The sequence below is a fragment of the Linepithema humile genome, chromosome 1 (assembly GCF_040581485.1).
Source record: "Linepithema humile isolate Giens D197 chromosome 1, Lhum_UNIL_v1.0, whole genome shotgun sequence".
NCBI classification, from domain to species: domain Eukaryota; kingdom Metazoa; phylum Arthropoda; class Insecta; order Hymenoptera; family Formicidae; genus Linepithema; species Linepithema humile.
In genome coordinates this window covers 34699275-34717439 of record NC_090128.1, presented here as the reverse complement: position 1 = coordinate 34717439, position 18165 = coordinate 34699275, and the positions used below count along the sequence as shown (strand labels likewise).

Below are 18165 nucleotides of genomic sequence, written 5' to 3'. Positions count from 1 at the left end.
TTTACGTATTCATGCCCGCGCGACATATCGGGGAAAACGACGTAGAAAGTGTGCACGGGCGAGGGAAAAAGGGACGCGAATAGAGAGCGGTTGCGACGGAGGAGGAGGAGGAAGATGGAAAAAGGAGAGCCTCTTGTAGGGTAAAAGGGAGGAAAAGTTTACAGTTCGTGTCCGAGAGACCCGCGCCGGGGCAGTCGATAAAAAATGTTTCTCGTACCGAGATAATAAAAGTGCGAATAAGCGGTAGGGGGAGAGGGGAGCGATGAGAGACGAGGAAAGGAGATGTATGATGCAAGGACTAAGAAGGGTGGTGATCGAGAGTGGGTGGGGTAACCGGAGAAGGGTCTCGGCGGCGGCGGATGTTTGAAATATTCCCCCGTCCGACTCGAGGCTCGCGATGGGAAATCTTTATTGATTCGTACCCGTCGGCCGAGGCGCGTATATGGCTCCGGGTCAATATGATTTCTCTGCTTGGCTCTTCGCGCTGCTGGCTGCTCGCGTGCTGTATATCACCGCGCGCACGGACACACGCGTGCAGCCGCACACACCTGCGACTGTATGCGGCCACCAACGTCCGTGCTATTTGTAGGAGGCTACGAGGAGAGAGAGAGAGAGAGTCGGTGTTAAAGGTGGCTTTGCACGGAATGAAAGCCTGTCATCCGCTACGTTGATCAGCAATAAATTATTATAATCTTAAAACTTGAATATTGCTTAAAAGCCAGATTGCATCAGTGTATAGTTGGCTAAGTACTTTTAATAGTTATATACTACATGCAATAAAATTATCTAATTTCTCTCGTCTTTTATAAAGAAAATTTTATCCCTTTCATATTCTTTTTTTCATGACTTTTTATTACAATAGATCATTTAATTATTAATTTAATAATTAACGTTAAGTATAAACAAATAATTATCACTTAAAGTAATTTTCTTCTTATTATTATTCAAAAATCCAAGCTCAAAGTACCTACTTGCGGTATAATTGATCTTGACTCTTACAAGTCTCTTACACGGCACTACAGACAGCAAATGAGCCAAGTGGATCAATCAACCGTTCGCCAAATGGTAGCATCAAAGCTCGTTACGGCACCCTCTCGTGTACGTATATGTGTGTACAGCATCAACGAGCGAAATCTCGGTTCAGGTTTACCGTGCGGCGGCTAAGGAAGCTGCACAAATGTTTGCACCCGCCAACGTACGTCGTCAACGCGTTACGTTTACGCAATGCCACAGTGTCGGCCGCTTAGGCGTGTGTACATCTATCGGTGGTTGGCTAAGCACAGGTGAAGACAAGGGAGATAGGGTATATTGCCTGGCGCGGGTTATACGACTAGTGTTAAGTAAGCTCGAGAGGGGCATAATGATGGAAAATACGGCAACTCCGACAACTGTACTATTCCTTTCTTTTCTTCAAAGTGTCAACAAAAAAACTGCTATCCATCTCAATCTTTTTCACGATCTTCAGGGGTACTAAACGCGTCGCTTCGACACCCCGAAAATTCCGTTGACGCATTTTTTTGCCTCTCCTATTTAAATTTATTTATCTCGAATTAAAATAATACGCGCCCGTGCTTGCAGTACTCTTTTCGTTACCTTGCTGATTATTTTCTTAGACATTAAGTAATTATAAAATCGTTTTCATTCTAATGCAAAGTTATCCCGGCGCAATGTTATCCCATTTGACGGACTCGGTCTTAATGGCAGCGCGGCGAACTGGATAAAGTTCGACAATCTGGCAGGGGTCGCAAGTGGGGTGGCGAGTATTTAAGGATAACGCGTACAAATCTCGCTGGCTCGGCGCGGAAGGTGGATTCTGGGCGTGTCTCCCATCTGGCGACTCGGCGCCTATTAATTAATCGACGCGCAGCCGAGACTAACTGCAAGTTAATAAGCAAATTGCCACGCAATAAAGTTAGCGCCAAGTAGAGTAAAGGGAATATATAGGGATAGGAAGTGGAAGCGGGCACAAGTCAGCGCAAGTCGGACTCGCCCTCGCCCCGTTATAACAGTTACACCCTCTGCGGGGCCACAGATGCGGCTTGCTATTCGCGCCAAGTCCCCCCTCGTTCGAGCGCCTTACAGCACACCATATAATTTAATGTCATTCATCCGACTCGCTTATTGAGGCGTTCGTATTAAAATCTGGTAAAAATGCCGCTTACACCGGCCAAAAGCTCGCGCGAAATTACGTTTCTAAAGTTTAATTACACAGCGGTGGCTGCGAGGGGTCGGCTAAGAAAACCCGCGTTGTCGTTTCGCAAGGAAATCGATAATTTTTAGTACCTTTAAACGCGCCATTATATAAATAAGCTGCTCGCGTAAACACCGCTCGCGCAAAACCGATCACAGCGCGCAGACAGGAAATCGTCGTTTCTAGTTTCGCTTACAGTCCCGTGTAAGTATGTCGCCCAGATGGGGAACACAAATAAATCCATCTGACGACCAATGAGAATATTCTATCAATCAAGCGGCTCCTCTCTTGCAGCCGCGTTTAATTAACACGGAATCGCACTCTCGTCGTCGGCAACGAAACTGACAACGTGTTTGAGCCGAACGAGTGTCGAATAAAATTATCGCTTAACTCGACATCCACACTCTTCGCTCGTCGCCGGGGTATGCTGGCAATAACGATAATAATACTTCATGCAAATCCTTTAATATCCGTTGATGAAGCTACCCCGGGCGTCCCCCCATTCCGGGCTTCACGACACCCTCGGGGATGTTAGACGCGGCATCGCTCTTCCCTGGACATGCCCACCCATCCTTCGATTCAGTGCAGTTGACACTCTGAGAAATGACATGCTTCATTATTATAATATCGTCGTCGTCGCCTCGCGACCGCGTATGCGTGTTGGTGCGTTCGTACAAACACGCGTCCGTCTCTATACGATTTCATTATATTCATGCACACGCACCGACGCTATTTGTCCCCGGCCGCGAAATGCAAAGTATCTGAGACAAACTGCGAGGGATCGAATGAGAGGCCTAACATACGCGCGTATATTGAAGTGTAATTTATTCGGAATGTCGACTCTACTGGCCTTTATCATCCATCATTGTATTACAGAACAGACGTCAGAGTTGTATTACAAACTTAAAGATCATTTAATTATCGATAATAACACAAGAGATAAAGAAACGTATAAATTTGCAAAATCTGAATAAATATATTGTCTGCGACTTACCGAATCCTTTGCTGGCCTTTTACGTTTCAATCTCCAGATTGATATTTTTCCCTGAAATAGAAAATTCAGAAATAGAATTGTGTTCATTTTTTACAATATTACCAGTATTACTGTGACAATATTTCTCACTTATGGAATATTGATTAAAATAAATTCAATCAGCACTAAAATATTTTTCAAAAATTTACATAAAAATATATAGTAAAATTTCATTTTTTATTGAATTTTAAGTACACTTAAAATTCGAATTTAATACACATAATAAATATTAAAGTTTTTCAACATAAAAAATTGTAGAACAAGTTCATAATTAAATTCGTTAATGTAACAAGAACTTGCCGCACTAGGAAGATTATTTAGGAGTATTAGGAAATACACCGTTGTAAAAATACCGCAGAGACAGGCTAAAGTTTTCCCCCTTTCCGCCTGGTATACTCTTGCTTATAACCTACCAACGAGGGAATATGAGATCGAAAGAGTGAGGCGAAGCAAGAGGGACGCGGGATGGAGCCTCCCACGAAGTTCCCCCGATTCGCCGGCGTAGACTCTCGTAAAGCTTAAATAAAGATAACCGAGGCTTAGGGTTGATATCATGCTGAGGGGGCGTTACGGCTGGTTGAGTCAACGAAATCAATTTATTCTCCCTCCCCACTTCGCGGGCACCACCCCTCTTTGGCCCTCCTTCGGAGTCTCCCACCTCGGCAAGGCGGCAGACGGGAAAAAGAGGGTGTATATCGTATACATACACATATACACGCGCAACATCGCGAGCATACGTACGGGCGAACACCAGCAGACCATCCTTGCCAATACACACGGACATTTGTGGATACGTGAAACGGGGCTGAAGTGCGATCGTGCGGAGAGACTCATCTGGTTTAATGGCGAGTTTATTTGGGTCGATTCCCCACCTTTTAATCAACAGGATTGCCTCAGACCGCCTACCGACACGGCCACCGACGACTACCGTGTAGGCCCACATTCTCTGTCTTGCCACGTAAAATCATCCCCGTGAAGCCACCCTTACCACGGTCCCACGGTCTCTGTTTCGCGCGCGCGATCGTCCCTCTTTCCCGCTCGCGCGCTCCTGCCCGCGCTGCAAGAGGCGAGCTTGTGGCTGTTGGTTGGCGAGCTTTCGAAACCGCGGGGACGGTTATTACCACCGGCTAATCCCGAGCTCGTTGCCTTCGTCCATTCTCTCGCTTCTTCCACGATCCTTTCGTTTCCCCCTTACGACGCCGCGCTGTCGAATAAACCCGTAGTTAAACGAAGTAAAATGACTCCTCGTCGTTCAAACAGACAGTCCAATTGGTACTTAAGACAAAGTTGGTCGAGAATGTTTCGAAAGAAATTATCCGAGGTAACGATAAGGATATTCACTGTTTATCGAAAAAGTCGACGCATCTCGAAGCAAGCTTTCTCGCTTGGTGAAACTTTGCATGTACTTTGGTGAGTATATTGGCGAGAAAGGATAAAGAAATGATGAGAATATCACGATACAAGAATATAACAATTTATTTTTCAAAAATCTGCATGTTAAATGTTACTGTAATATGTTGCAAAGCCAAATATCACGGAGTCAGAATTATTTTATGGGAGTGCATCGATTCTTTTTTACAACAGCATATTTATAAAAAAAAACTCACGTATTTTTAACGAATGTTTGTGCGTTTTGAATATTATTGTATCGTTAACAACGCGACGAAGGATCCCGAAAGCGTTTCCGGCTGTGAACTCAATCTGTCGTCAGCACGAAATAAAATGAGAGATTCATGTTTTTTTCTCCACGGACGATCGAAGGTAGTCTGTTCACTGCGGTAATCCCTAGCTGTGAAGGGTCAGCGTAGGAAAGAAGGTAGACAGCGTTACAGGAGAAGGAATCCAATATGGACGTTGGTCAATCCGATTTCACGGACCCTCCACCATCCGTCAAATATGTTATTGGATCCTCTCACGCGATATCAGCGACTACCGAAATCCCGGTTAACGTTCGCGCGACCGTGATCCAGACACGGTGCTTCGAGAACCGAAACTCTCGAAAAGGACAACGGTCGTCGGGACATCTCTTTGACATGTTGCTAATATATTTATACTACATCTCAAATATAAGGGACGTATTTTATTATTTAAAACACAGAGTAGAAATCGTGGTAAGGCGTATCACGAGATGAACGTTCCTAAAGTCCACTTTCTTGGCTCATCTCCTCGTCACTTAAGCCACGTCTTATTTTCGACATTTTCCAGTGGACTGTGCATATCTAATTTTAAATAATTAAAAAAAAAAAAAAAAATATGCAGAATATAGAATCCGCGTCACTCGGAAAGAAATCGTAGGAAAGTACGTCGCGATACTAACGGAATCGAAGGAAAGCGGCGATGAATAGCGACGTTGCAGTTGCGGATTCGCAACTCTTCTATCGTCTCTCGTGCTAACTCGATCCTATAAATCGTACGTTCAGCGAGTAGTAACGCCCAACTCGTTTCGGTCCGGTCACAATCGGAACAATGACGCGGAGAGTGTACCCTACCGGCAAGGCAGAAATATGGCGGTCCTCCTGCTCGATTCAGTTCGTCGGCTAGTCGAGAGATAGAAGGAGAATCAGAGGAAACACGGAGAGGAAGAGCGTGCGAGAAAAAGATGCATCGTACGACAAGAGGAAAAGAGAGAAACAGTTAGACGCGGTGGGCGAGAGGGGGACTGGAGGGGTACGCGGAGGAGGAAGTCGCGAGCTCCACCTTCTTAATTCAGGGAGAGGCGATAAAAATGACAGAGCCACTGCTCGCCCGCGCTGACTTATATCCATTTACTACACAACGGGTGCCTGACAAAAAATAAGAATGGAATAAATAATAGCTTGCTCCTCATTCAAAGGATAACAAATGCGTCTCTGAAAAGGTTCCGGCTGACAATGGGGTGGAGAGTCGCTTACACACGGTCGCCCTGTCTCTCGTGTCGCTCCTCTCACTCTCTCGTCTTCCTCCTAGAGTCGTAAAGAACGCTCGCGGTTGTGTAACGAGAGTGTCCGCGACGTAGAGTTCCCGCCTCGCTTAATGTTCAGCCTGTGCCGGACAAAATGACAAATTATATCGCGAGACGTGATGTTGTTTCGAAAATGGTTAAATTCAAATTTCGAAAATAACGATTCGAAATTTATCGGCGCGCATCAAACCTCACTTTGTAACACTTGTATACGTAGAAATGGAAAATGCGCGAAGATTAAGACCGCTTAGAAGAGGCTCCGTGCCACCGTACACGCAGTCTCAATGGTGACAGGAAGAAAATGATTTGTCGTCGTTCGTTTCGGCTGTCATCGAGTCCTCGTGACACGTTCCCATGGTATACGCAGGAAACGCGTGGAATGTCGGAGTACGGGTACGAGAGAAAAGCAGTTATAAGCCAATAGGGATAACAATGCGGCCCTGACGCGATCCGCGTGCATCGTAGGTCCCGGCTCTATGCCTCGGTGGCCTACGAAAGGAACATCGGGACGAACGCAGGAGCGACGTGTCGACTTATATCTCGCTGTGTGTATGGAGTAGACGTAAAGCGACTAAATCCGCGTCACCGGTCAGGAATAGCAACGTGAATAATGAAGGGAGGAACGTCGGGGGGCGGGCGACGGGGGGGGGGGGGGGGGATAGCACGGTTCGGCGTGTATAGTGAAATGCACAAGGGCAGAGACCCCTTTTCCCCTTTCTAGAGGGGGTAAGGTGGGCTCGCGCAGCACGGAGCACAATGCAAGCAGCCGCGGTCCGTTGTTGCGCGCCGGGCCTAATCCGATTAGAGCATGCACCAAAAAGAGCAAACGCCCAAATCGCATTTATATTAGCTTCGTGAATGAGTCGTAAATATTTATGTTGCAGAAGCCCGTGGAAGTGCGGGCACCGCTAATCGGTTCACGGATGTCGTCAACAATTGAATTTTTGCGGGAGAGCTCTCGCGACTCGACCGAAGTCTCCCTTCCATTCAGACGAGATATTTTGCCGATTCAATTTTGTAGATCTATTCCATAGATTTCTAATTTATGGAAATCATACAAACTTCCGATTTTATGATTTTTAAAAAATCAACTAGAAAATTTGCAGCGGACAGATTTACGCGACGACAGATGGGGTAAAGCTATCAGCGTAAAAAAAGCCAACACCTCCGGCGAAGTGTCGAAGAGCCCCTCTCTAATTATTCGGCATCGGTGAGTCTTTAGTTCGTAGGGCGCATCAATCACCAGCGCCTTGTCAGACGATCGCGCAATTCCTGTCCGAATCGAGCGCGCCGGCGTGCCTGGGCGGCGGACAAAATTTCTTCCTTCGCCCGTCGGGTCGCGGCTGCAAATGAGTTTATAAAGGCAATATCTCCGTTCGCGGTGTAGTTCGTCGAACCGCCATCGTCGCCGTCGTCGTCGTCGTCATCGTCGACGTCTACGACGTCGCCGCCCCCCCTCCCCCCTTCTCTTCGCGCGCGCGGCGCTAATAATAAAGTTTCCTCGGGTGGTTCGACAACGCGTAGACAGATTTTTAAATTTCCCGTCACAAGGAAGAGAACCGCCTCCTACCCGCTCGCTCGTTCTCTCTCTCTCTCTCTCTTCTTTCTTCCTCGCTCCTTCCTGCTTCCTCCGCCGCTCCTTCTTCCTCTTCTTCTCACTTACTACCCCCCGGCGACTAGATTCTCGATATAACCACCGGGGGCGACGGAGCAGCGGGGGCGGGCGCTCCCCCAAGACCGAGGGAAAAATTAATAAAGTTGAGGAACAAAGTAAGTTGGATGGCGTAATGCTGCTGCTGCCAGGAGAGAAGTGGGAGAGGGCTGGCGCAAAGAGGGCGGAAGGCTTCCAAGGGTGGACTTTATTATAACGGAGTGTCGACTCTTTTATGCTTCCTCCGCCTCCTCTCGCTTCTTTCTCCTCTCTTTCCGCTTCTTCCTCTCTTTTTTATCCCTCGTGTTACCTCTTACCTCCTGGTTGCGTTGCACCAAGTGCTGATATACACGTGATAGTCTTACTTAGCCTCAACAAACCAACACTGTATGCTCTCCATCGTACTTTTCTTCTCTCATTTCGTCGTTATCTTGTACTCTGCGGTACACGACTGCTCGCTCAACATGCGGTAGAAAAATTAATTGCCTTAAAAAAGCGATCTCAAAATTGTTTTACACGCTTTATCTTGAGAATGAAATTTTTGCGTTGTTAATATTAATTTTTAATTAAACATTTAATAGTCATTATAGCACTATTTATTTTATATTAACGATTTCGATCAAGACGAGAAAGAATCAAAGATCAAGATAATCATGTGACGAAAAGGAACGAAAAGATCAGTGATATCTTCAATTCACAATGAACAATTCTACTCAAAAATATCAACGCCTGCATCAACGCCTCAATGTCCAATGCAATCGCGAGAGAGGAAAAAGAAATAAAGAAATAATAAAAACATAAGGGACGAAGGGAGAGAGCGTGCAGGAGGGGAATGAAGATAGAAAACAGCGGGAAACGGACAGACACGAGAGAAGCGAAAGAGAGGGCGATCATTCGCGCAACGGTTGATGGACAGCGGCGCCAATTTGACGGTCGGAGGCTCCGGCCACGTGGGGCTCTTTTTTTGGTGGCGATGGCCGACCCTCCCCCACAAACGACTGCCAAGAGCCGCTGAATATTGCATCGGCTGTTTGAAAGGGCTGCTGCAACGCCGAGAGGGAGAGAGATAGGGAGTGTTGGCAGGAAGAAAGAGAGAGAAAAAGTGTGAGGGTAGATATGAGAGGGGTGATTGCGGAGTGGCGGGAGGGTGGACGAGTAGACGAGAGTGCGCGGGATGAGTGAATCGGGCGATGGCCAGGGGGTCAGGGTGTAGCGTTGGGTGGCGTCACACGCTCCTACACCTACACCACCTTGCACCACCTGCTCACCTCCACGGGCTTTCGCTTCCATCACGGCTCGTCGCTGCATATCACACGTCGGTCAAACGCCACTCTGTGCTAGCAATGAAATCGCTATACGTTCGCGTACGTACAACCACGTACGCGTTAAGCGTGTGGTGTACGCGTCTGTGTACGCGCGTATAATCTGTGTACGCGCATCGCAAACGTGTGTGCGCGCGCGAGTAGCGCCGAGAGCTTCTATATCCTCAGCGTGCATACGAATTATTTATTCCGCCAGGGCGTCGCTTACCGCTCCGACGGTTACTGGCCGATCATCCGACCGATTTTCGGCACGGATGACCGTATATGGACCTTTGTTTTGTGCCAATTTTTTTTTTCATTTTTCCGTTTCCCTTCGTTTCTGTATTTCTCGCCCACATCGACGTACGCGTTGCGACAGTCGCAACTACGCCGCGAATTTCGTTGCTCGCAAACATTTCCATCGGAGATATCGGTGTTGCAGACATCGCGCGAAATGAAGCAAGGGTCGTGCTAAACATTAACGAACTCGTCGGACTTAATATATTTATGCTAATATCAAATCTTTGTCCCTCCACTCTCTTGCCGACTTGTGAAAGAATTTTAAGAGCAACAGTAAAGTACGCGGTTCTTACGAATCGAGGGCACTCGTGGCCATGAAAAGAAGATGAGGCGCGAAAAAATTAAACGTCAAACTCCCGGAGGGTCCGCGTCCCTTCAAAAGACATCACCGGCGAGATGGCATAATCGCAGTTAGGCTCAATTCATTAAGGAATTTAAAGGGCGGCGGAAAACGACAGCGAACCCTTAATGGTTTTCCCAATTACGAGTCGAAGTCGGTGGTTGGTGCCGGTCTCAAAGCTGGCCTAGTCATCCGTAATAAAATAAATTAGGAGAAGAGCGGGACGGAATAGTGCAATTATTGGCTTGCCACTCCGGCAAACTAGATATAATGCTTCACGTCCCCATCGTACCGATTGCCCCACACAACCATCACGTTCACAATAGCTGAATTGGCTGAAATTTGTAACACTTCCTGTAATTCTCAGTTTTCTCACTTTGATAAATTATTGTTAATAATATTATTGTTTTAAACGTAATTCATATAAAAGAATAATAATGCAAAATTAGCTATAATAATATGTTTCTTTTCTCGTTTTTTATTAGTATTTTTTATTGTTATATAATAGTATTTTTTTTATTAGTATTTTATTTTGTTATAAAATTATTAGTGAATAAATGAATGTAAAGCTGCTTCAATGTAAAATTACATAGAAGCATATAGCTGTAACATTCACAATTGCAGAACTTTATTGTTAGTTTTAACGAAAAAATATATACATTTTACTTCAGACGACGTTCTCGCCACGTTTAAACGATCGATCGTTGAGTTACGCGGACTCGTTTGATAGCCGAACGCACGAACGCACTAAGCAATCCGGTCGCGTACAACTTGAACCAATCCCGCGAGGATAGCGACGAATGAGAGGAGGAGCCATTACCGGCAGAAAAGTAAGATCAGGATGCGGGTGGCGTCGGGACGCCTAATGAACCCATCAGCTCGGCGCGTGCCCTCCGCGCAGAGTTGTGATTAGACTGGGCATTGGCTGCCGGGGTCGTACCGCTACCGAAACTTACTCGGACTATGCGACCAGTTCGAGACCCCGGTCGAGTTTCAATTATACCAAAGATTCTCCCGGCAGTCGTTACTCCGCAGGATAATATCGCACGTAAAACTCGAATAAGAGGGAGCGATCACGGGAGAATTAAATGTATGTAGATTGAATCGTAAAACACGGCGCTTAACTTAACACCAAATACGTGTCCGCAAAAGTGCAACCTGTATTCCGCGCGCGCGCGCACACACAATACCACGACGAGGATATGTTGTATGCGTTATTATATTCGTTCAAATGTCATCGATTCTTCATGATTTCACGCGGGAGTAACGCTTGTACTATTCAACGCTAGCAAGTTGTTTCCAAATATTGACGATTCAGTCCGTTACGATTTTCATGGAATAGTGAACGATACATCTAACGTGTGAATGCGTAACACGACCGTCTTACCTCAGACAGCGATGCCATAGGGAGCGAGAGTCATTCGAAACGTGTTTTCACGAATGACCGTGTAATGACGAATAATGGGACCCTCCCGGACGACCGGCCTGACATTTCTACGCCGCGTGATGCACGAGAAAAGCAATGTGGAATGACTGATGATCGTCTTAAGGTTTCTCTCGAGGCGAGCTCGAGAAAGGGAGAACGATACATAGGAACAGGTAGCCCCCGGCCAGGCTAGCCTGCGGGAGTCGCATACTGGAGTCCTGAATGGAATGAGTCCTCGTATTCCCGGAACGTGGACGTGCTTCGTCTTCTTTTTCGTCCGTCTCCCTCGCGCTCGCCGCTCTTCGTCCCTCTCGCCGTAGATTGGATAGAAAGACAGTGCGGCTAAGAAAAATGTTCGCTCGCCCCTGGTGGCCCGTCCGAGATTCGTGCCTGCATTATACGCGAGTTCGTCCTCTCTTTCTCCCCTTCATTCTCCCGTCTCTCTTTCGTGCTTGTAAATACACACGCATGAGAATTATGGATGCTCGCGAGTGACTCGCGCCGGTATCGCTGAATGGCCCTCCGAGTAGCAAGGTAGAATGAGAGAGAAAGAGAGTAAAGGAGGTCGGTAATAGGCTTAAGAACGACCGGAAAGGAAGGACTCTCCTCAATTCATTTCGAATCAGCTTCTCCAACACCTCTCTCTCTCTCTCTCTCTCTCGGCCATCCTAAAGGACTTGCGCGATAAAGACCGGTCACGTTACTAATGCGTGTTTACCCACGCATTGGCTTTTCGTATGCACATACATGCCGTATAATCTCGGGCGCTCTTCCTCTCTCTTTCTCTCTCTTTCTCTTTTCTTCTGTCCCATGGGCTTTGACATCGCTCATTGCTTCCGGTTATAACTAAGACCTACGGTTGTCAAGCGTATTTTACGAGATAATCGAGGCTTAGAGGTGTGCCCTGCCTGCCTCGTGTCCTCCTCGTAGGATTTTAAGGATGGCACATGTAATACTGTGTGCATAGGAGTCAGCTTAAATCAAACGCGGCTAATAATACGTGACTCTTTACTCCTTTCTTTGGTTTATTTATTTTTCTACGAATGTTTATAGAGCATAACAGATCGCTACAACAAATGGCTCATTGTAGCCAGCAAACGAACGCTTACCCTTATTTAACTTTCATTACTAGCGCGTAAACTGAGCTTTATTGATATTTGCTTAGAGGAGGCAAAGCCACGGATAAGACACTTCGGTCACGCGGAGAATATCAGGTTATAAGGTTATATCGATTTTGAACCTGTCGAAATACTACGTTCTTAGCTTCATATTCTTACGTCAATACGTTTTACGTTATTTAAATATTCTCTATTTTTTTAAATTCAATTAAATTAAAATTTTTTTACAGAGCACGGTAACACAGTCTGATATATTAAATCGTTATTGATAACATTAAAGAGATTTATTTTAATGTAAAAAAAATAATGGACCTCCGATGCGATTAACTTCTCCCGGCCAGCTGCGCAATTTCTCGAGAGCGCTTTAAGCATCGATCTCAAAGGAGAATTCTCATTCTCCGAACGATTCGACTTTTATAGCTGTAACGATCGCGTTAAAAAGGAGTAGTCACTGAAACGAAGAGTAGTTTTATAAGGGTTCTCCTAGCTCCGAAGTCTATTACGACGCTTGAATAGCGCGAGATATCGACGTTAGCTGCACAAAAACGGGATCTTTTCGCACTTTTTACGATTTGTTTACAGCGATCTCACCCCTCTACAAACATAATCCGTTTAGACAATTGCGTTCTTGCGGACGATTCAAATTGTTTTTAGATTGTTAGATAAAAAGCGAGATGAGAAATCGTCGAAACATCTTTAACCGCCAATATTCTCGCTTAAAGATTTGATTTTTTACACGATATTTGTCTTATAAGACTGTTATGAATTGCAAATTGAGTAGAGTTGCAAATTAGATAAAGACGGACTTATCATCGCCTCGATACCGTGCGAACCGATCGCGGGATGCAAGTATGAATGCGCGAAGCTTATCTTGTCCAGAGATAGTTGCTGCTCGGCAAGAGATGTTCATACTTAATTCTTTATCTTGTAAAGGAGCGCACTTAAGATTGCGCACCGTTCTTTCTTCGTCGAACACTGACTTACATCGAATTTTAGTACAAAATATCCTGCAAAGACTCTCTGATGATTCTGAACAGGTCGCGTGGGCGAATTAGACGATCGTTGTACAAATGACCGTTGGTCAAGGCGATGGCAGCACTAATCGAAGGTCGGTTTACGAAGACGATCGCTGGACCGGTTTTCCTAAGTCGCTATATTGTCGTCTTAAAATATTGTACAACCTTGCGAACGAAAGAATGAATAGTAATAAAATTATGAAAAACTATTCATTTTAAATATATTGAAGATATCTAAAAGACAAGAAAATACCTATTTTAAATATTACATGAGTTTAGAGATATTTTGCTTAAAATTTTTTCATAAATAATGTAAAAATGCAGTTCATCGATACATTTGAGAACACGAAAGGAAAATGACGCATCGATTGCACGATATGGATGGAATCGATCGCCTATCCTAGTTTGGCATCGCCCCCCGCGGGCAAAAGGAACCTTTTAGCCTTTTCTACAGCGTCGTTCTACAGGAACGTTCGTCATTTGGTACGGTCAACTAGAAATATGTCACAACCCATGCAAAAGAGGTATTCCGAGAAATGTCCAATAGCAGGGTCCAACAAATTAGTAGAACGACTCTTTCCGTTGTATACTACCATTGCTCACAGTAGGGGTGGGACCGTACCGTCTGCCTGAAAGAGAAAAGTCGTGTTTCCCGACGCACCGTATCTAAAGAGCTGTCGTTTCCGTTTCTTTAAAAAGTCACTACGTCTACATTCTCTCCACGGAGCACCAACATGATATTCGCTCCTGATTTTTTTCCGTTAAAAGAAACACCTTTAACAAACAACATGCAAATGACGATAGACGTGACATCTAATTTTTCAAAAGTAAGATAAAATCATCTCGATGAATTTATGGATTAATATATTCCGCTGTAAGATACTATAAGACTTGAGAGATAACACACAAAGATTCTATTATTCGATTACAATGTATGTAAAATATAGCGCAGATTATTTTATTCGCCACTTATAAACGTAGAAGATTTTGAAATACAGAAACATCTTCTATATTTAAAAATGTTTAAATATAGAAGATTTCCAGACACACGAAGAATCGCGACGCCTTACGTGATTTCGATCCTCCACTCCTGGCGACAGACGACGCTGTATTTCTCTCGAATCAGACTACCGTATACAGGAATCGTCGCGACAGATGAAAAATCGTTTCACGGTACATCCTAGGGACGAATTTGAACGGACGGACGGACGGGCGGTCCGGATCGGACAAGATCGACACGGCGTGGCGACCCGACGAAGTGGCCGGCGACGTAGAAACCAGAGACAGCCGCGGCGCACGGACTGAGGCGGCTCGTTAGGTTCAAAATAGTTGGACCACTACTAATTCAAGCTGACATAATTGGGGGTGTTTGTTACCTGCACACCCTCGTACGAGCGCTCCTCGTACAAGATCGTATAACGAAGAAGAACACGGAAAACCTCTTCGGGCGATCCTAGGGGTCGATAGGCGATGCTATCGTCGCCCGACAGCTTGTAGCCCAACGTGCCCTCATCCTCCGCCTTCTCTTCCCGTCGCTTCCTCTCTTTTTCTTGCCCTCCGTCGGCCTTCTTCCTTCGGCCTCCCACCTCCCACCTTTCCCGCGCTATCCCGATTTCCCTTCCTCGCTCGCCGTGCACGCCGACTCTCTTGCCGAGAACGGCGTTTCTCTTCTTTTCCCGTAACTTTTCCTCGTATCTCTCCGTCCCGCTTCTCTCCGATGTTTTTCCTTTCGCCTTTGTCGCTCGATGTATACGCAGATATACCTATACAAGCACCCTAGCCGATGACCCTCCGATAGCCAGGAGATAGCCGCCAGATATTCGCGAACTGGAGACAGCGCTCCCGAGACTCGCTCCACCGTGAAATTCGTACGTTACCTACAGGCTTCGCCAAAAGAATTGGCTTTCGTCATTTTCGGTATATCTCACTCTGCGCGTTCACGTTGCATGTCGATATTTCGAAAGCAATCAAATAATTTTTTATTTTCTTGTTATTGCAAATTTAATTCTAAAATTTTCTAATTTGATTAGAAACATTTGTTTATCGTGATTGCTAAAATAAGGTCCATTTGAATCGTCTTGTAGAAGTCAAATGTACTCGTAAGTCCGTAAGTCTTGTTCTCGACGATTACGAGGGGACCGAATCGGAATGCGCGCGCTTTGTATTTCTATATCATCGGTAACCCCTGCTTGATTTACCGCGCGACGTGACGGCAGAGATCTCCGTTTGATATTTCACGTATTGCGGAACACCCATCTATGGGCATTTACTTTCGAATCATGCACACCCGTCGTCTTGATAATTGACTTCGATAAGGCCTCAGCTCTCACGCGTCGCAGCGAAAACGAATAATCACGCTTGAGGCATCGCGAAAGCAATCTGTTCGCTAAAGTCAGTAGAACGGCACGCTTTCATTTTCGTGTTAGTTTTCTTCCCGAAATTCCGTGACGACGGAATATAAGGTCAGCTTGTAAAGTCAAGGTTTGACGTGTTGACATAGCGATAGGATGACACGCGAGAGAAAGGAGATAGTGGCGAACCCGATGTGCAAATATCCCCGATCCGTCGACAAACAGGCGGTCACACGTATATCCAAAAGGAGGACCGCCGAAAGTGACTCGAAAAATCCGCAGGCTGTTGTCTCGAGACCCGTGGAAGAGCATGTTTTATTTGCGTGGGGTGCAAGCGAGCCGCGCGAGCTCGTACGTTTTGCGTCGTTGAGGCAAAAACCGACGCATTTAAACTCGAGTCAAGTGTGTTGGCTGATAAAACTGGAAACATCACACGCACGCTTAAAATGCGCGAAGAGAGGCCTCGTCAAAATGTATTTCCCTCCTGGACGCCCGCCTCGACTAGCAACAAACGTTCCACGCCGACCAAACGCTCAAGTTTTAGACGAAAGTTTCGCACAACAGACTATTTAAGACGAATGTCGTTTTACTTAAGTGATCGAATTAATTCTCCATTACAAGATTTCTTCGCGATATTGTGAAATGTAAACGTAACATCTTCCATAAAGAAAATAAAATGATTTCGTTACTCTAATAATAATTTGAAACTCTTGGTTATTTTATCAATAATCAGTTTTCCAATTCAAGCTAAATAATATCTCTATCGCGTCATTTGGCGGTACGCCAGTCTCTCAAGTCCAGGTGTGAACGTTGTATTTACAAATATAATAATACAACAAAATCCGACGAATGCGTTTCATATGTGTAGACATTTTAGAAGAAACTTGATCTATTTTCTAGAATATCGTTTGTGTTGACCAGGGCCACCCACGAAAATACACATGCTCCGCAAGTTTTTCGGATAATGACTTGCTGTCAAAGCTGAAAGCTTCGAAAAAAAAAAATAAAAGAAAAATCAAAGTACAAAATCGATCATTCTAAATCGTGCTAAAATTTTACTTGATTACGCGATGACAAGTAGCGCGATGTGTTCAGGCGACACGCGCTCGGGATTTGCTCCGAATCCGATCGTTTAAAATAAACAAACAGCCCGGCTGTTCTCTCGCTTCGCTGAGGATCCTCGAAGAAACGCGAAGAAACGCACTCGTGAACGGAAGAGCGTGCCGACGACGGATTATGAGAGCCGTATAATATGACTCTGTGGTCCCTCTCTGACCAGGCCCTCTCGATCGTGTCGTGTTTACGGGTCTTCGAGACGAGCGTGTTTCTCTTGGCGGTGCTTAATGGCCATATTTTCGGGACTCGGGGGCCGTAAAAGTGACAAAAAGCGGCGACACTCGTGAGCGCATGTTCAGCGTCTGTCAGCGCTCGTAGGTCCTCACACTCCCTTCGTAGTTTTCACGAGGAGGTGCGCGGTCGGGGCGGCACACTCGCGTGCTCGCATGTTCTCGGGTAACCGCGCGATAAGACGAGGAACGACGTTTTCTTTCACGAAAAGAAATCGTATATCGTAAGAGAAACTCGCATACCTTCTTTTGTCCGTCTCTCGACGGACACTCACTTCTGTGTTTTACCAATATTTCCCTCCGAGAGGGAATACGTTCTTTCATCCGAACAAAGTTACTCAAAGAGTTGCCAGACATTTTTTACCTGTTACAGTGAGTTTCGAGTATGTAAGTGTCACGGCGTCTCTCGTCTCGACAAGAACTCTCTCACAAATATATTTCGAATCGGTGTCGTAATGAAATAATAATTTCTGATCTATTCGCAGAATAAGTAAGATTGTGCTTTTACGCTGTATTCGCGACGCGAGGACTGAATTATTTTATCGGCGACGTTAGATTAGTTGATAATTTTACGTCGCATTTAAAATTTAGCAAACGTGCTAATTGAATTAAGCGACCGGATTTAAAGCGTTCGACCGGATGGCATAGACACGCGGACTCCGCGCTCGCGAGACTTCTACAGAAAAAGAACGGAGGACATTAGCTCGTCCATCTATTTATGAATCTATTCGGGGACATTGGCACGAAAGAAAGCTCGCTACGGAAAGCGTCGCGAAAACCGGGAATAAACCTACGGTCCGTTGGTATTTATAAGCAACAAATGACAAAGGTGACAAGGCGAGAAAATCGCGCTACGTCCCGAATTTATGTTTCGCCGTCAAACGAATAGCTCCGCGCACTTCTTGCGACGCGTCTCAAAATACTTGCTCTATTAGTATGCATGTATGCATATACTAATACGTGCGCGCACACCGCTTCTAAGGTTTATCCCGCCATCCTTTTTCTGTCTCTCTTGAGGGGCAGGGAGGAGGGTAGGAGGCGCGGAGGGAGGGAGGGGGCAGGAGGATAAAACCGCGTTCGCCGCGGCTTACCAGGATTATTGACGTTTTATTTCTAGACGATCTTACGATATTATTCACGTCGCGCCGCTA

At 45.7% G+C, this 18165-nt stretch overlaps 1 long non-coding RNA gene across 2 annotated transcripts in view; it reads right to left on the bottom strand.

The window, feature by feature from the left end:
* Positions 1–18165, bottom strand: part of LOC105670963 (uncharacterized) — a 143099-nt gene that overhangs the window by 29831 nt on the left and 95103 nt on the right. The window contains exons 4-5 of one of the 2 annotated variants that reach the window (XR_001100527.2): positions 3186–3236; positions 1783–2787 (exon numbers count right to left, since the gene is read on the bottom strand). This is a non-coding gene — a long non-coding RNA (uncharacterized lncRNA). Of the gene's footprint in view, positions 1–1782; positions 2788–3185; positions 3237–18165 lie in introns of those variants that run through there. The other variant, XR_001100528.2, reaches the window with a different exon arrangement.